This window comes from Seriola lalandi, unplaced genomic scaffold (genome assembly GCF_002814215.2).
Source record: "Seriola lalandi dorsalis isolate HSWRI2012SDOR001 ecotype SW California unplaced genomic scaffold, Sedor1 jcf7180002054864, whole genome shotgun sequence".
In the NCBI taxonomy this organism is placed as follows: domain Eukaryota; kingdom Metazoa; phylum Chordata; class Actinopteri; order Carangiformes; family Carangidae; genus Seriola; species Seriola lalandi.
This window is the reverse complement of record NW_019525417.1, coordinates 1,370,094-1,386,507: the sequence shown is the minus strand read 5'-3', so window position 1 is coordinate 1,386,507 and position 16,414 is coordinate 1,370,094. Positions and strand designations below refer to the sequence as shown.

Genomic DNA, 16,414 nt, shown 5'->3' with positions numbered 1-16,414 from the left:
AGACACTGTGATTTCTCCGAGGGGCTCTGAATAAATGAATACATTTGGAGGCTGGCGCGCGGCCTGTATGCATACTAACACTGGCAGATGAAACGCAACGGTGGCGGCAGGGATTTGGGGCGCGGGAGCGGCAAAGGATGCGCCGCAGTGATTGGCTTTAACGTGTGTCAGGAAGGTAATTCATTTTCTCTCAGCCTCCTTCGCTATCCGCCTGTCTCCCTCCTTTGGTGAAGCGACCCTGTCAAGATAAGTTTGTTTATGTGCTATGGCGTGGCAGCCCCGCAGCCCCCTCCCTCCTTTAGCTGGCCCACTAATTGGGGTCCTCTCTGTGCTATATATTCATTAGGCAGCCTTCAGAAAGCATTTCTGGTGGGCATGATGTCACGTTAGCGCAGGATGTGAGAGGATGTACCACAGTGGGGAGGCTGGACTGGAGCTAGGAGGTGGAGTGGAGGTGTGTCTGATGTGGCGATCCCGTTCACATTGTAGCACCAACCCACCTCCGCATCATAGCACCTACCTGCACACCTTTTAAACTGTTAAGTTGGATTTTATGCAGAAACCCCCCTATTTTTTTATTTATTTCAAATCTGTATGTGGACCATTGACTAACTTTTTTGTGTGCACCGCATTAATCTTTACTTTGGTCTACTCTGTCAAGTTGTCTTCTGAGTCAGCACCTTTTGGGTTCCAGCTGAACAGAGCATGAAATCAGCGCGATTCAGATTGTGGGGGATAAAGTTGTGCGGTGAAAAATGACTTTATTCTGCACTGAAAAACGAAGGCGTATTAATTAACACCAGCAAGAGTTTGTTCAGGACTTTCTGAGAGAGTAGACTTGTTCCAAGCTCGCAGTCCCAGCAGAAGCCGATCATGTTGTCTGGGTGTTGATTTGTATTCATTATGTGAAAATACACAGAGCAGTCTTTTTAATTAAGACCCTAACTATATTTCATCATCAAGTGATGTTTGTCATTTTGTCAGGATCTCTAAATTTCGATCTCTGAGGACACTGAGCTTCTGTTTGTGAATGATACCACCTGTCACCACTAGATGGCATGCTAAGATTAGCACTGCTGCAGATTTCTGTGCCTGAGTTTCTCTCTTATTACTCTTCTCCCCACTCTTTACTGTACGGTTCCCCCTCTCCCCTCACTCTGCACCCCACCCCCCATCCCTTCCCCATCCCTTCCCCATCACACCAATTCAGCTTTATGACATTTATGAGCTGCAGTCACCGCGGAGAAAATGATGGCGCTTTTTTTTTTTATGCCGAGCCCTTTATTTTTCTGATCAAAAGCGCTGTGAGCTGATCTCAGTTTTGATCTTAACTGCTCCAATTTGAGTTTGAGTAATGGGCCTGAGATGGGCTATTAGATAGTAATTTATTAATGTGGTGGTATCAGGACTGTGGCGGGATAGTTGTAAGTGAGGCTGACAGTTTTGACTCAGGCACCTGGAACATCACCTGATTGACTGTAGCATATGGCCACACTGCGTAAATCTGGCACTTTTCTGCTCTTTCACCTGCACAGTCTAGAAGCCACTTAATCTGAATCCTCTTTTTCACACATTTTAAGTGGCGAAGCACGAAGACGAGGAAGAGAGGAAAGAAGGTAATTGAGCCAAGCTAAGTGAGAGTGCACAGTCCACTGCTCGGATGAAAAATGTCTTCCCCATCTTCCCTTTACTGGTGTATATATACATTTTTTTTTTTTCATCTTAAGCCAGCCTCCGAATCAGCCTCAGAGCTTCTCCACCGCAACAGCTGGGACCTGGCAAACCGAGGTGGAAGATATGGCGGCAGGGTTTATGAAACACCTCTTTATCCGGACTCCTCCCCACCGCACCTCTGCTTCCTCTTTATCCCTCTCCTCCTAGTTGATCCCTGGCTGCAAGGACAAACTTGCTGACTTGGGTTTTAACTGGGACCAACAGGTGAAATCACATTGCTCCAGCTCAAGGAATTCTACAGTTGCTGCCTGTTTTAAAACTGATTTTAAGGTTTTTACTGATCATTTCCATCGCAAGCCCCCAGAACAGCTTCAGTGTCGTTCTTCCAAAAGATATTTCCTCATTTGGTGTTTTGATGATGGTGGTCCAATCTGAAGTCTACTACACTTCTAACTATAAAAACTGACCCAATTTGATGACACTAGCTAGCACACCATTATTTTCATTATTGATTAATCTGTTGAATAAATTAATCATTTCATTCATTAAATAGATAGTGAAACTGCCCACCACAGTTTCTCATAGCTAAAGCTGACATGTATTGTTTGTTTTGCCTGACCAACGGTCTAAAAACCAAAGAAAGCAGCTGATCATCTGACTGTCAAAATAGTTGCAGATTAATTTTTACCAATCAGTTAATCAGTTAATCTTTTTAGCACACACCAGCCCCCTATCACATCCTCTTACTTTCATTCTCTTTATCCTTGCAAGGCCCTTTGGCTCCTCAGGGTCTTAGTCTAACCTCCTTCCAGCGTGTTTGATTTTCCTTGTTGTTTACCCTCGTGCTCAGCCTCAGGCACATCGGATTCAGTTTTAAAAGGTGGAACTCGTGTGTGTGTGTGTGTGTGTGTGTGTGTGTGTGTGTGTGTGTCTGCATCTTTGTGTATATGCTATGTGCAATCACAACCGTGTACTGACGTGGACACGTGTGTTATGATAGTCCATACAGAGCAATGAGGGAGCGCTGCCTCCGCAGCTGAGGCTGATCAGGCTGGAACTGTATCAACAGGCATGAAGCCGAGCAGAGCTGACCCCTCTGTTGCTATTTTTTGGAAAGCAGCCACTTTTCACTGTCTGTGACGCAGGTTCAAAAGGGAGAGGTGAGGGGAATCTCTCATATCCTGTCTCTTTGCGCACTGATCCACAGAGGCTCATGTTTATACACCCTCATATGACTGAGACAGAGCAGAAGTGAGGAAGCGAGACAAGGCAGGGGAAGCAGAAGGTGTTTATTTTCCTTTACATATGTAAAGACAGGATTTGTGGGACACGTGTGGAGGAGCGGAGGGTTCCTCCTGCTTTGTGTTTAGAGTTGGATCCCGTCTGAGCAGCTGCCATTGGTCTGTCAGAGCCAGACAGTAAACCAACTCTTCTAAATTACTTCAACACCTCAAAAAAATCTTAACAAGACTGGATTAAATGAAATGGAAAATGTCACAAGATTGCACTGGAAAAAGGAAAAAAATTAACCAAGGAAAATATTAAACTGTTGGGTGAAAAGGAAATATAACACCTACCAGTGAGATGAATGTTCACTTGTATTTTATCTTTCCTTGTCCCATTTTGGACTGTTTCTGAGAGCTTCTGAAAGTCAATAGGATCACAGCCTATCAAATGGAGTTTGACTCTGTGGTTTTAAATGATGGAAGTGAATGTTTTAAAGAACGTGAACTACTGGTGTTACTTTATCTGTTTACACTGTGATCAATGAGTAGCTTAAGAAGGCTGAGAAAACCCGATGACCTCTGTGGTTTTGACAATTCACATGACTTGAACTGTAGATAGAAGGGTCAGTGATATTGGTGTCGTTAATGTATCGTCAAAGTTGGATTTGGCATTGAATTATTACGGATGCGCACGAGCGGTCGGTGAAATGAAAAGTTTGAGATTTTTGGAAATGGCTTCATTTGCTTTTTTCTCTGAGAATCAGATGAGGACATTGATACCACTCTCATGAGTGTACGCTAAATATGAAGCTAGCATCAATAGCAGTCTAACTTAGTTTAGCACAGAGAGTAGAAACAGGGTAAACAGCCTGGCTCTTTCCAAAGTGAACAAAATCTGCCTATCAACAAAGTATCCCCTTAGAGTTGCTGCCTGAAAGTCTCTCTTCGCCACCAACTTATTGATTTTTCAAGCATGATTTTGGACTTGTACAGGCTGAAGCAGAAAATTGAATCAGTTGCCTCACATTTTGTCCAATAAATTTAGTCAAGAACTCTTAACACAGCAAATAATGTTTCATACACCAGTTAGGCAAATGCCCTCTGAAAACATTCTTGCTCTATGAATTCCTCTACTTTTGGAAGTTGCAAAACCTTCAACGTTAAAGATGTTTGTTACATCTGTTGTAAATCATCTTCCATCTATTGCTCGTTTCTGCGTAGAGCTGAAACAATTAGTCAATTATTGGTTGATTATTAGTTTAAGCAAAACTGCCCAAGAATTCCTAGCCACAGCTTCACATGATTTTCTCTGTTTTTATAACATTGTAAGGTTACAAGACATTTGAAGACATCACTTTGGATTTTATTGCCTGACATTTCATAGGCTAGGAGTTGTAACAATATTCACGTCTTTGATGAATCTCCTGTCTACCTGCATGAGTTATGGAATATGAGTTTTGAACGCTGTCCCTGTTTGAGTTGTTTGCAGGTCTCGCCGGCATTTGTTTAAAGTGTGATGGCCTTCTTACGCTTCAGAGAACGATTCCTCCTTGTCACTGGATGATCTCTATCACTTTACCACGCACATCACTCCAGGGATTAATGCTTTACTCCCACCGTCGCTCTGGATAATGGATGGATGGGCTTCGGTTCACAGTGACTGGCTGCACCTGTCATTCACATTAGTGTAGCTGTGTGAATACAATCGTATCTTCATATTTTTCTTTTTTTTCTGTGCCTCACCATACGTCCATGATGGCTCGCGTATAAGAGCCTTGCATCCACCTCATATATCCACTCCCGTTGGGGTGCACATTGGCAACAGGACTTAATGGTGCAAATCTGACTAAACCTCAGTAACCTTTCTTAGATCAACATGTGGTTTTATTGATGAGTTCTACAGTCGGAGGGGCTTAAGGAGTGAGCTGCCATGCTGTCTGACCCCCACGTGTGCTTTTCTGCTCGGTACACATTTGGCCGGGGGACAGCGCAGGGCTTTCTGTGTTTTTCTCTGTTGAGGATGATGCATTGGAAGTCTGTGCCACTGAGACCCATGGATCACACACTTAAGTTAAATGCGTTTGTCCCCATCGAGCTTTTCAATCCACTCAAAAATCCATCATTGTGTGGATATAATTCGTAATGCAGGGATTCTCTGTAAATTTCTGCGTTTTATTACCAATATCTACTGCCAGACATTTTTGCAGTGTGTGTGTGTGTGCGTGCTGTGTACATGACCATGGTGGCCACGTTGGTGGTGTGTGTTTCTCTGGTACTCGGGCTATGTTTGCTTCCCACAACTTTATGCATGTTTGTCTCAACCCAAGCAGAAAAACTTTGGTGCTCCACATGTGTTTCTAATAGCACACAGCCCCGTCGGCCTGGCAAGGGACTGAGGGTGTGTGTGTGTGTGTGTGTGTGTGTGTGTGTGTGTGTGTGTGTGTGTGTGTGTGTGTGTGTTTGTGTGTGGAAGGGGGGGGGGTTAGAGAAAGGTTGTTTAACGGAAGGGGGGAGTAGGTCTGGAATGGAGGGAGAGGGGACAGCGGTGGTTTGGATGTCATGTGGAAGGAAATAAGTGTCAGGACTGTGCTTCTGTATGTTGGAGTGTGGTGCCAGTACACAGGATTGAGAGTGATATATTATTCCCCTGACAGCAATAGTGCAGATTTTTTTTTTTTGAACTGGACACCTGTTCCACTTGAGTTTAGTAGATATTAAAGTGACATAATACCCTAACTGCCTAATTACTGTAAAACCATCTTAGTCAATCAGCCCATTATAGAGTCACTGAAAGAAACGTTTACATGAGTTAACCCTTCAGTCAGATCCACTCTGAGTAACAGCAACGTCTTATTTTCACTTTAAATGCATGGAATGACAGGGGAGAGTGAGAGTTAAGGGAGTGGAAGGAGGATAAATCAGTGTCTGTGCAATAGCCAGACATGGGGAAGCACCCAGTAATTAGAGGTTAGCCTAACTCTTTTTTACAGCACCACTACACTTTCATGAGAAGCAACAATGCACATCCTGCTCCCTCTCCGTTTCTCCCCTCCTTTCCAAAGCCGGTCTCTTGTGAATTCAGTTGGCTTTTGGAATGTAAATCATTTTAGACTCCGAGACACCGAATTGGATTTTTCAGTTGCATTACCATTACTGTTGTTGCAGTGTGTGAGGTTTTCTGTTGCATAAGTGCCCTTTTTTCCCAGACAGTCATATGAGGCTTTCTAGAAGAAGCACCTGCCCCCAACAACCCCCCTCCCCACCCAGCCGGGAATATGCCTGCCCCCGTTTCCACAGCCGCAATCATCATCTTGCTAGCAGCAGTGCTTATGACCTAAAAGCATCTGGAACAAACCACCTGAATGTCAAGGGTCACGCTGTGATGTCACTGCTTAATGTTCGATGGAAAAAAGAAATATAAAGTGTCACCGGCCCCACGAGCATTTACCTCACTCAACCCCAGCAGAGGTTAGGAGTTCAAACCAATCCATAATTCAACACTCATCTACATTCATTCAAGCTGAAGCTGTTCTTTATGTGAGCCAGGGAGGTTATTTTAATATTTGTGCCTGATATGCCACAGTATTCATTCAAACTTTGTCGTATCCATGACAGAGTTTATATTTGATGGCGTCTACACAAGCATCCCACTGATGACCTCGCTGGGATACCAGTCTATTAAATGTTTTTTTTTTTTTTTTTGGGGGGGGGGGGGCATTTGTAAGCCTTTATTTGATAGGACAGTGTAGAGTGACAGGAAATGGGATAGAGAGCAGAGGAATGACATGCAGCAGAGTTCGGACGGCCGGGAGTTGAACTGGGGACATCGAGTTGCCCCCGTATTAGATGTATTTTACCGAAATTTGGTACAAACTGTCACATTCCCCACATGATGAATGGCGTTTGTGATTGCCTCATAATTCCTTTGGCACCATCACCAGCTCAGAGTTAAAATAGTTTCCATCACCCTCAGCTTCATTTTGTGTCTAGTGCTAACTAGTAAATATCAGTATTTTAACATGCGAAATTAAGATGGTGAACATTATACCTGCTAAACATCAGCATATTAGCATTAACATTACGAGCATGTTAGCATGCCGATGTTAGCATTTAGCTCAAAACACATCTGTGCCCAAGTGCAGCATCATACAGCCGCTAAAGTGGCTGTAAATTCTTGTTTGAATATCATTGGAGCGATATTTCTTATTTAAAAAAAAAAAAAAAAAAAAAAAACCTGACAAGCTGGATAAAGTAGTAAGAGTTAAAGTTCTTATCATAAATTCTCAGTACTGTTTTTATATTCACTAATGATAGTGCAGCATTATGTTGTGTTGTGTCGAGGCCCATAACTAATTGATGAGGTCCATACATGGTTTTGTTTGACAGACTCATCTATTTGACTGTGTGTTTTCAAACTTCTTGAGTCACTTCCAGTATACACTTGTCTCACTATGGAGATTCTGTTATTTCCAGCTGTGCTGCTGCTGTGCTTATCAGATTTTCAGCTGATAACATAGGTTTGCGTGTGTGTGTGTGTGTGTGTGTGTGTGTGTGTGTGTGTGTGTGTGTTGGTGGGAAACAGGGAGAGAAACATTTCAATGATTGGTTAGCTGGAATGACTCTGGTCTGTTGCTGTGGGCATCGCTTCCAGAGAACATTGTATGTGTGTGCGTGTGTGTGTGTGTTTTCACACAGACATTTGTGTGTGTGACATGCTGGATATATCACAGCAGGCTGCTTCATTCTGGAACTTCTTGTCCACTTTGCACTAGTTTGCTTTTTTTCCTTTAAAGGGAAACTCTCATCATCATCACATCATTACTGTGGCTATTTAACAAACTTTTCAAATCTATCGCTGGAAAAAATTCATACACAACTTTCTGCTCTTAGCCAACATGGCTATGTTCAACTGTTCCTACAATTTCCAGTTGTATTCACTGGAAACACTGCAGTGGTACAACCGTTAGCACTGTTATCATGCAAATGCTTTGGCTGACGTATATACAACCACAACTTTGCATGATCGGTTAAAACTAATCAGTTGAACTATAGAGCCATTTTTGTGTAAGTGGGAAGTTTCAAACCAAATAGAAAATTTATATCACACTGTTGTTTTACTTTAGCAGCTAACCCATGCTAATGTCAGCAGCTACATTAGTTAAGATTTTCTTTGTGCTGCTGTCTGCCAATTAATCTGATAAAAAATATGTAAGCCATGGTAGAGTCCACCATCATGGGCAGGTTGAGTTCCATTTTGGCTCAGTTACCTGAGCTAGTTTGTTTGCTGCTGGCTGTGTCTTTCAGGTTCTCATTGCAGCTAAGCACTGCTGTTGCTATTGCTATTCAGAAACCTGCACTTAAAATCCTCTGGACTGAAACTCATTCCATGCTGTGGGTCAACTTCATCGGCACCATTCGGCTCAACATTTTGTCAAGGATCTCTCTAATTGGAATTATTTGTAAACGCAATTGGAAAAACCGCTGTGGCTTAGCAGCTAAAACCCAAGACATTTGAGCTTCTTTTCATCTATGCAAGTTCTGAGCATTTCCCTTTAACCTTGTCAGTGACACCAAGCCTTCCTGTCAGTGCAGGGATCATCTGCCGGCATGAAACTAAGAAGAGTGCCAATCAGTCGCCTCTACCAAAGTCATCCAGCTGTGATGTTAGGCTAATTCTGCAGAATCACCACCACCCTCTCCCGTTCTTCGCCCCTCAGCACCAACACATTCACTTTCAGTCCTCTCTCCCACGTCTGACTGCTAGCCTCAGCCAGATCCTCAGGCAGCCATTCATCTCTCCTCCTGTCAGCAGCTAATTGGTTGACCCTCGGGGCATCCTGTGTCGCACTACACCAACGTTCATTGGCTAGTATGCACTCTGCCATTGATATCATTTGTCAGTGGCTATGACGGATCCAAACTGTCATGTTTTTCATTTCAGGGTAGAAAAAAAGAAAGTCTCAATAGAAGAAGAATTATAACTAAGTTTTTTTCTTTTTTTTTCCTCATGCAAATATCCTGTACAAATACCCACTGTGAGCATGCAGACAGGTCACATATAGATGCTTAAATGTCTTATTTGTCCGTATGTTTGTGATGACTCACACGGGCTATTCTTCAGCTCCCTTTTATTAAAGGCTGGGGAGAAAAAGAAGCATCAGGTGTCTGTTGACAAGGGAGCCTGTGTGTTTTCCCTTTGCCTGTTCTGCTGTATCACGCATCCATTTCGGAGCAACAAGCTGCACAAAGCTGCACACAGGTGGGAGGAAGAAAAAAATCACCAGCGCAACATAAATATTATTCCGAGTTTCTGGGAAGCATTTCTCTCATGTCGATGGAATTGCTCTCTTGAATCTTTGCCAACACACTGTTTCCCCACACCACCACAACCACCACCACAACCACCTCTCCCTCTTTTCCTTTTGCCCCCCCCCCCCCCCCCCCCCTCTCGTCCCCTCTACCTCAGAACAAGTCTTAATTTGTCAGGAATATTACTGCCCTGTGCCGACATTTGCCGGGCTGCGGCAGCTTAGCAGCGGAGCCTGCTGTGATTTGATTGGCTCACGGGAGAAGTGCCGGCGCTCGAACCTCTCCTTAGTTTGGCTTGTTAAAACATATACATACAGACACACACACACAAAGTCCGTGCTGCCCTTGGCATTCAGAACTGTCAGGTGGAATTCCTTAGCAAGTGCAGTCACACTCGTTCTAGTTTCTACAGCGCCGGGGAGTTGGAATGATTGGGATGAGTGATTGCTAGTCGCTTAAGGCTGAACTCTCCTCATAGTTACGCAGTATAGGCCTTAAAGGGACACATGCTCGCGCTGGAGGATGCACACAACTGCGTGGCCTCCAACACTCCCTAATCTGTGACAAATTTAGGTTTTGAGGAACTGCGCTGAGCACAAGGGGAGTTATGCTTTGTATGTGTTATGGGTTTCGGTTTGGATAGGCATATGATTTGTGTGAAGTGTGCCTCAGGGGAGTGTAAAGACAGGTGTGTTTGTGTATGTATGTGTGTGTGTGTGTGAGCGCGCGTGCGTGTGCTTGAACTGAGACGTGAGCATGTGGGGGTCTGTTTTCTGTAATAGAGGGAGCAGGCCTAAGCCTCCACTGACCAGCACTATACAACCACCGGGAGAGAAGAAATCCAACCTTCTCTCTCGCGCTCTCTCCCCGGTGCTCTCAGTTTCCCCTTCCCTCCCCTCTTCCCTCCCTCCCTTTCTCCCCCAGGCCTGTCTTATAAAGTGAGAGGCCAAACACAGGCCCAGAGTGCCAGATCAGGCTCCTTCTATCGATTGACTTTATTTATGTGTTTGTTTATTTATTTAAAAGGCCCTGAACCTCTCTGTCCCTGAGGTGTACTTAGGTGCTACACACACACACACACACACACACACACACACACACACACACACACACACACACACACACTCACACACACACACAGTCTCTCTCTTACTGGCCTTTATACACACAAAATCCTCCTGTGCTCCTATGTTTAGCCAGGGGTTTTTGCAGCGTCACTGTCGGGTAGAACGTGTGTCGTCACTGCAGTAACTAGGTGTGACATTAGTTCATATGTGCACACACGACTTGGAGTCTGGTGTTTAGTAAAATAACATAACATACGTAGAGCTGCCCATAATAGGAAAATAATCCTTAGTTAAAGGGACAGTGTTGTATAATTCAGTAGGCTGGTGCAGCCAGATGAGCCAGTTCTGTTTTTAAATTGCACTGCTTAAATGTTTTATGGATGGTAATCCAGATGGTTTGTTAACCAATTGTTTTGTGTTCAAATTATGATCCTGAAGAAGTCATGATTTACGTACTGAAATGTTTTGGGGGTTTTTTTTTAAACAAATTTTCAATTTTCAATAAAAATGTTTTGAACCGTGTAAAAACCGAATGTACAAAAACAAATCAAATGAATGGAAATATAAAGTAAAAAGGACAATAACTCTAAAGTAAAGATAATTAGGTAAAATAATCATATAATCAAAAAATAAAGGTGGATTAAAATATGTTTTCAAAAAAAAATCCTTCATTTAATCTTGTGTGTAATTTTAGATGTGTATTCTGTAGAAAAACTATTGACACTAAAATCATAAAATTTGCAATATAATCTTGTGTCTTTACATTCAAAGTATAGAATAATATGCAATCATAGTAATGATGATACGGGTCATTTCTACAAGAAGTACAACTGACATCAAACAGAGTAGCAAAGCTTTATTTGTGTTTTACATGTATTTCTATACATTTTCGATGTAATTCATAACTGGAACAAAATGAATTGTAGCAAAATCAATTGGGTTTTTCGGACATTTTATTTAGCATACAGTCGCCATATCATGATGTATATCCATATTAAGAAAAAATCTTACATATAAACATACAATTTCATCTCCTTGCTTGAGCTCATATTTAAGCAGCCCAGCTGGAGTTATTTTAGAGAAATAATTGCTGCCCCCCACTCACCGTTTACTCTGAGCTCAGGGTATTGCAACATGCATCCTTATCACATATCTGTCATACTTCATTAGAATAGCACTAACCAGCAACATGCCTGTGTGCGTGTGTATGTGTGTATGTGTATATTTGCTTGCGCTTTACTGCCGTGTAGTGATTGTTTTTGTGTTTTTCTTAGCATGAGCCGTTGCGTGCATATGTTGTGTTCACTCGTTCGTCCACATTGTCCCTCAGCTGACAGACAAACAGGTCTGGCTTCTTCCCACTCAGTGATTTTCTAAGACTGAGGTTAAACACTTGGCACAGTAACATATAGAGGTGTCCAACACCATCCACCTCTCTGACATGATTAATGACTTGATCAACTTTCAACATATTAAAATCTGATCTCTGTCTGTTTGTTATCAGTGTGTCACCACAGTCAGCTCCTCGTCATACTTTTGTGACACACAGCATAAGGAATGTGGGTGTGTCTGAATACTTGTGTGAGAAGTGTGTGTGTGTGTGTGTGTGTGTGTGTGTGTGTGTGTGTGTGTGTGTGTGTGTGTGTGTGTGTGTGTGTGTGTGTGCGTGCATGACTCCGGCAAGTGAATCCAGCTTGCAGCCCTGTTGCATTAGCAGGTAATAAATGTGGACTTAGACTCGGGGCTTTGCTCCACCTGGCCAGTCCATATGATTTTTTTTTTTTCTTTTGTATGTGTGTGTCTATGTGTTTGTGTGTATTTGTCTGTGTGTGTCTCTGTGTCTGTGCCTGTGTGTGTGTTTTGGTCTTCACATGGCCCACAGCAATTCCTCACTTTGAATAAGGCTGCTGCTGATCACTTCACCATCTGACTCGCATCTGTTTTCTCTTTAAAACCCCTCTCCTCTCCTCTCCTCTCCTCTCCTCTCACAACTATTCCACCTTCCCTCTGTCTAACCAGGATGTGTGTGACACTGTTGAACTTGCACCTTGGCCTCAGCTCTCCTTCCTGCTACCATAAAGAATTAAAATAAAATCTCATCTCATTTTTTGTCTGACAGAAGACAGTGTTGGACACTAACATTGTTCAGATCTCCAGGGTGTACTGTACTACTACTAAAGCTATCAGAGTGCAAGGAAGTGCTGGGACTGATAGACTGTGATGCAGCTGGAAACGGCTCTGAATAGGACAAAAGGGAATATGTTGCTCTAATCTCAATCTAAACTCTTTAGTGACTCACTATTTCTTATAATGACTACTTAGATATTTGAAAGAAGCTATTGTTGATTTTATTTTCTGTATAAATTGAATTTGTGAGAGTACACATGGTCTCATTTGAAATGGTACATTTGGTAAATTCCAAATCGTGGGGTTTGCCAAATGGATTTGGAATGGTCACTCAGCATCAAGTACTAACAGAGGATCCAGCAGACTTCTCTGGCTCATGAATCATTCGCTCTTTTGCTCATTTGCTCCACATCTGGTGGCAAGAACCGAGCAGAATGCTTGTGGAAGTTGTTGGGTTCAAGATTGCACCACAGTGTCTTGACTGTCTTGAGTTAGAGTGTGAGTAGCAGTGTTCAGAATAGTGTTATTTGTGTCTGGGATTTCATAATGTAGCGGTAAAATCTGGGAGGGCGGATTTTACTTTCATTGTGATGACATTAAACTGTCACTCATCTTCTACTGGCTTTTTGAAACCATAACATTTTAATTTTGACAAGGTTTTACTCAGGTGGGAGGCTTTACATGTGGAGGAAATAAAAATTGAAGCTCTCTTTTTTTCCACAAGACTTGCATCTCAACCAAGATAAGAGTTATCAGCATGATGTAAATAACCAGAATGAAATATCCATTGTGAAAAGTGATATGCTTTTCAGTATCACATAAAGAATTACATCATCTTACATCAGAGATTTTTGATTTACTTGCCACAGTTGAAGGTAGGCTGTGTTCAAATCTCAATCCGTTTGTAGCCACACTAGCGGCTTAGCTTTTGAGACGGCAATGTCAATGACGATCCACGGCTGCAGAGTCAGTTTAAGTCATGGTTAGCTCTGTCTTACCAGTGAGTTTTCTGGTAGTGTAATGTTGAAGCTAAAGTACTGTTTGTCAGCAGTTTAGAGTTTGAAACGGTGGTTAAAGAGTTGACCAGATGTTGTCCTGGTGTTGCTGATTTTAACAAATCCCTGCCAGGCACTGCACTTCTTTCTTTTCTTCTTCCTCTTCTTTTTTTTTCGGTCATGGTAAAAAGTCTCTAGTGAGTTGTTAATGTTAAGTGGAAGACACAAGCTAATGTTATATCATTTTAATGAAACTGTATTATGATAAATATTAGACATGCTAAGACAAATTGTTACATTTTGTTGGAAAGCATCTGAACTTCCAGGTTTCCAGTGCAGTTGGCTTTGGAGAACCTTTCCACAGTAGCGGTAGTAGATGTTTTAAAGTAGGAAAACTCCGAAGATTGAGGGATAAGGTGCTTTTGGAAAAGATGAATAATGTCTGTCAGCATTGGCCATCTATATGTTTGTCTGCTTGTCCCTTCATCTTAATATCCATCTCCCTGACTCTTTCTGTCTCCTTCTAAATACTCATCAGTATGCAGAGGCTGCAGTATGACCTATTAAAAGTCATTTGTCAAATTGCAGCCAACTGGCTTGCCTGCAATCAGGCTCAATGTGAATATATTTTGACATGTGTTTTTCCTGCCCTCCACTGAGTGCCTAAAGACCTGTGACAGCCTGAAGCCTCTCTGAATACTAATAAAGTTAGCACTAATACAGTTGGCAAGGACACAGGATGCATATAGACACACAGACACACACACACACACACACACACACACACACACACACACACACACACACACTGGAGCACTGTCAGCAGAATGACACAGCAGACGCAATCTCCATATTCATATAATATAGTACCTGACAGTCACAGCAAGTGGCACTGTCACCTTTGATCATTTACGAAATGTGTCAGCCAGCAAACATGTAATGCTGCTCTTCACACACACACACACACACACATACGCACACATATCAGCGGAAATATGATTAAGCACGCTGACACATTCATACAAAAAATGCAAGACGCACACATGCAGTAGAGCCGATCCGTGTGAGAGCTGGTCATGCGTTTCCCAGCAGGGGAATCCTGTCCCCGGAGGCCGGCTGGATGACACAGATGTTTGTGGGCTTTGTGAGCAGATGCTACTGAGCTCCTGGAACACAGTTTTTACACTGCGGCCAAGATTCAGAGCCATAGTTTGGCTTGATTTAAATAAAATTGTGCCTATATCTGTAACCTTAGAGTAGACCAGCTGTGATCTGTACTATTTATTTTACGCATAAGAAGAAAATGGTCATAAAGGTGGAGAAGGTAGATTTGGTAGACGGAGGGAGGAGAACTTAATGGAAGTTGGATGCAGAGAGTGAGGAGGGAAGTTGTAGCGCAGACAGACAGATGTATTAGAGGGCCAGAAATTCAAGGGCAGACACTAGAAACGGAAACAGAGCGGCGCACTACTGTGTGAACAAAGGATTTGTCTAGGGCCTGAACCATCTCAGCAGAGCTTCAGTCCAGAGTGGAAGAGGTCAGGAGGAATGCAGGGCCTGGTCTAACTCAAAAAATGTCTTTCCTTAAAAAAACCCCAGCGAGGGTTGGAAGAAAGTGAGGCTGTCTCTAAAGATTGTTTTCATTCGCAATTAATCTGCTGGTTATTTAAATGTCATCAAATGGTAAAAATGCCCATCACAGTGTCTAATAGTTGTTGAAGGCCAAAGTAATCAACCGCTTTTGATTAATTGATCAATCAACTTTGCTAGTGTCCCTTATGGTGCATCCGGTGTGTGTGTGTGTGTCAAGATTTCAATGTCAGGTGATGGGTCAGTGTTCGCAGCCCTCAACAACCTGTTGAACGCACTGGGTGTGTTCATGTCCCTGGTTATCGTTATGATTCGTTTGTTGAAAGCACACTGATTGGCTTAAGCTGGACTTGAGTGAGCGAGTAAAGTTTTGGCAGGCGGAGGAAAACCTCAGTCGTTTCCAATGGACATAAACATCGCTGCTGCTCTGCCTTCAGGGTTGTGATTTTTCTTGCTAACTGATCCTCTAAAAAAACAGCTGCACATTTATTCTGTGTGAAATGCTTCACTGCAACAAGATAAAAACATGCTCTTATTTATTTGCTTTGTCAGTGATCAGTCTGATGATATGATAATTATGATATAATCATGGGATGTTATTTGTTTGTGTCCTGACGATGCTGATACATCGTTTTTTAATGGAATTCAGGAAGTCCTGTGTGTTTTTCTAGAGTTAACATAACGACCCTGGATTTAGTGGCCATGAACACACACACACACACACACACACACACACACACACACACACACACTCGCACACACACACACACACACACACTCGCACGCACACATCCACAAGTTTGGCTTGGAGTCATGGTGCTGAATAGGCCATAGTAGCTGAGGCATTATATGAGGCAGTGGGATGGGACACAGTCAGCAGTTAGCACCATGGAGCAGTGTGGATTTTTATGTTGCCTGGCTGCCTTCATGCTAGCCTAGCGTAGCACGACCCTGGCAGCCTGCGTGGCTCTGTGCTAGCCCACCATGTCATAGCTGAAGTCTAAATATGCCCTGAACACTCATGGCAGATCTCTCTGTAACACTACAATATGAAAACCATGCGGTTTGCCCACCGGCCCAGCGGTTACACAAAGTGTCCCCTCTTCACTTCAAGGTTCAGCACCTGCAACCAGTTACAACCAGGTGGGCCCTCACATTGTCCTCGAGCAGTTTACTGGGCGCCTCATACACTCAGTCACAACATGCACAGTGTAGAGGCTGCATCTGACAATCATTTTCATTGTTGATTAAACTGATGATTATTTTCCCGATTAATCATTTGGTCGAACAAATGTCAGAAAATAGTGACAAATATCCATCCGACTTTCTCAGAGGTGAAGTCCAAAAATATTCAGTTCATTTTTGCAGAAAACCAGCAAACTTTCACAGTTGGAACCAAAACTGAAGCTTTTGACCCCCCCCCCCC

General features: G+C 42.9%; 1 protein-coding gene across 1 annotated transcript in view; it reads left to right on the top strand.

Annotated features, from left to right (window-relative positions):
• Window positions 1-16,414, top strand: part of slc25a26 (solute carrier family 25 member 26) — a 53,599-nt gene that overhangs the window by 12,571 nt on the left and 24,614 nt on the right. The window lies entirely within an intron of this gene.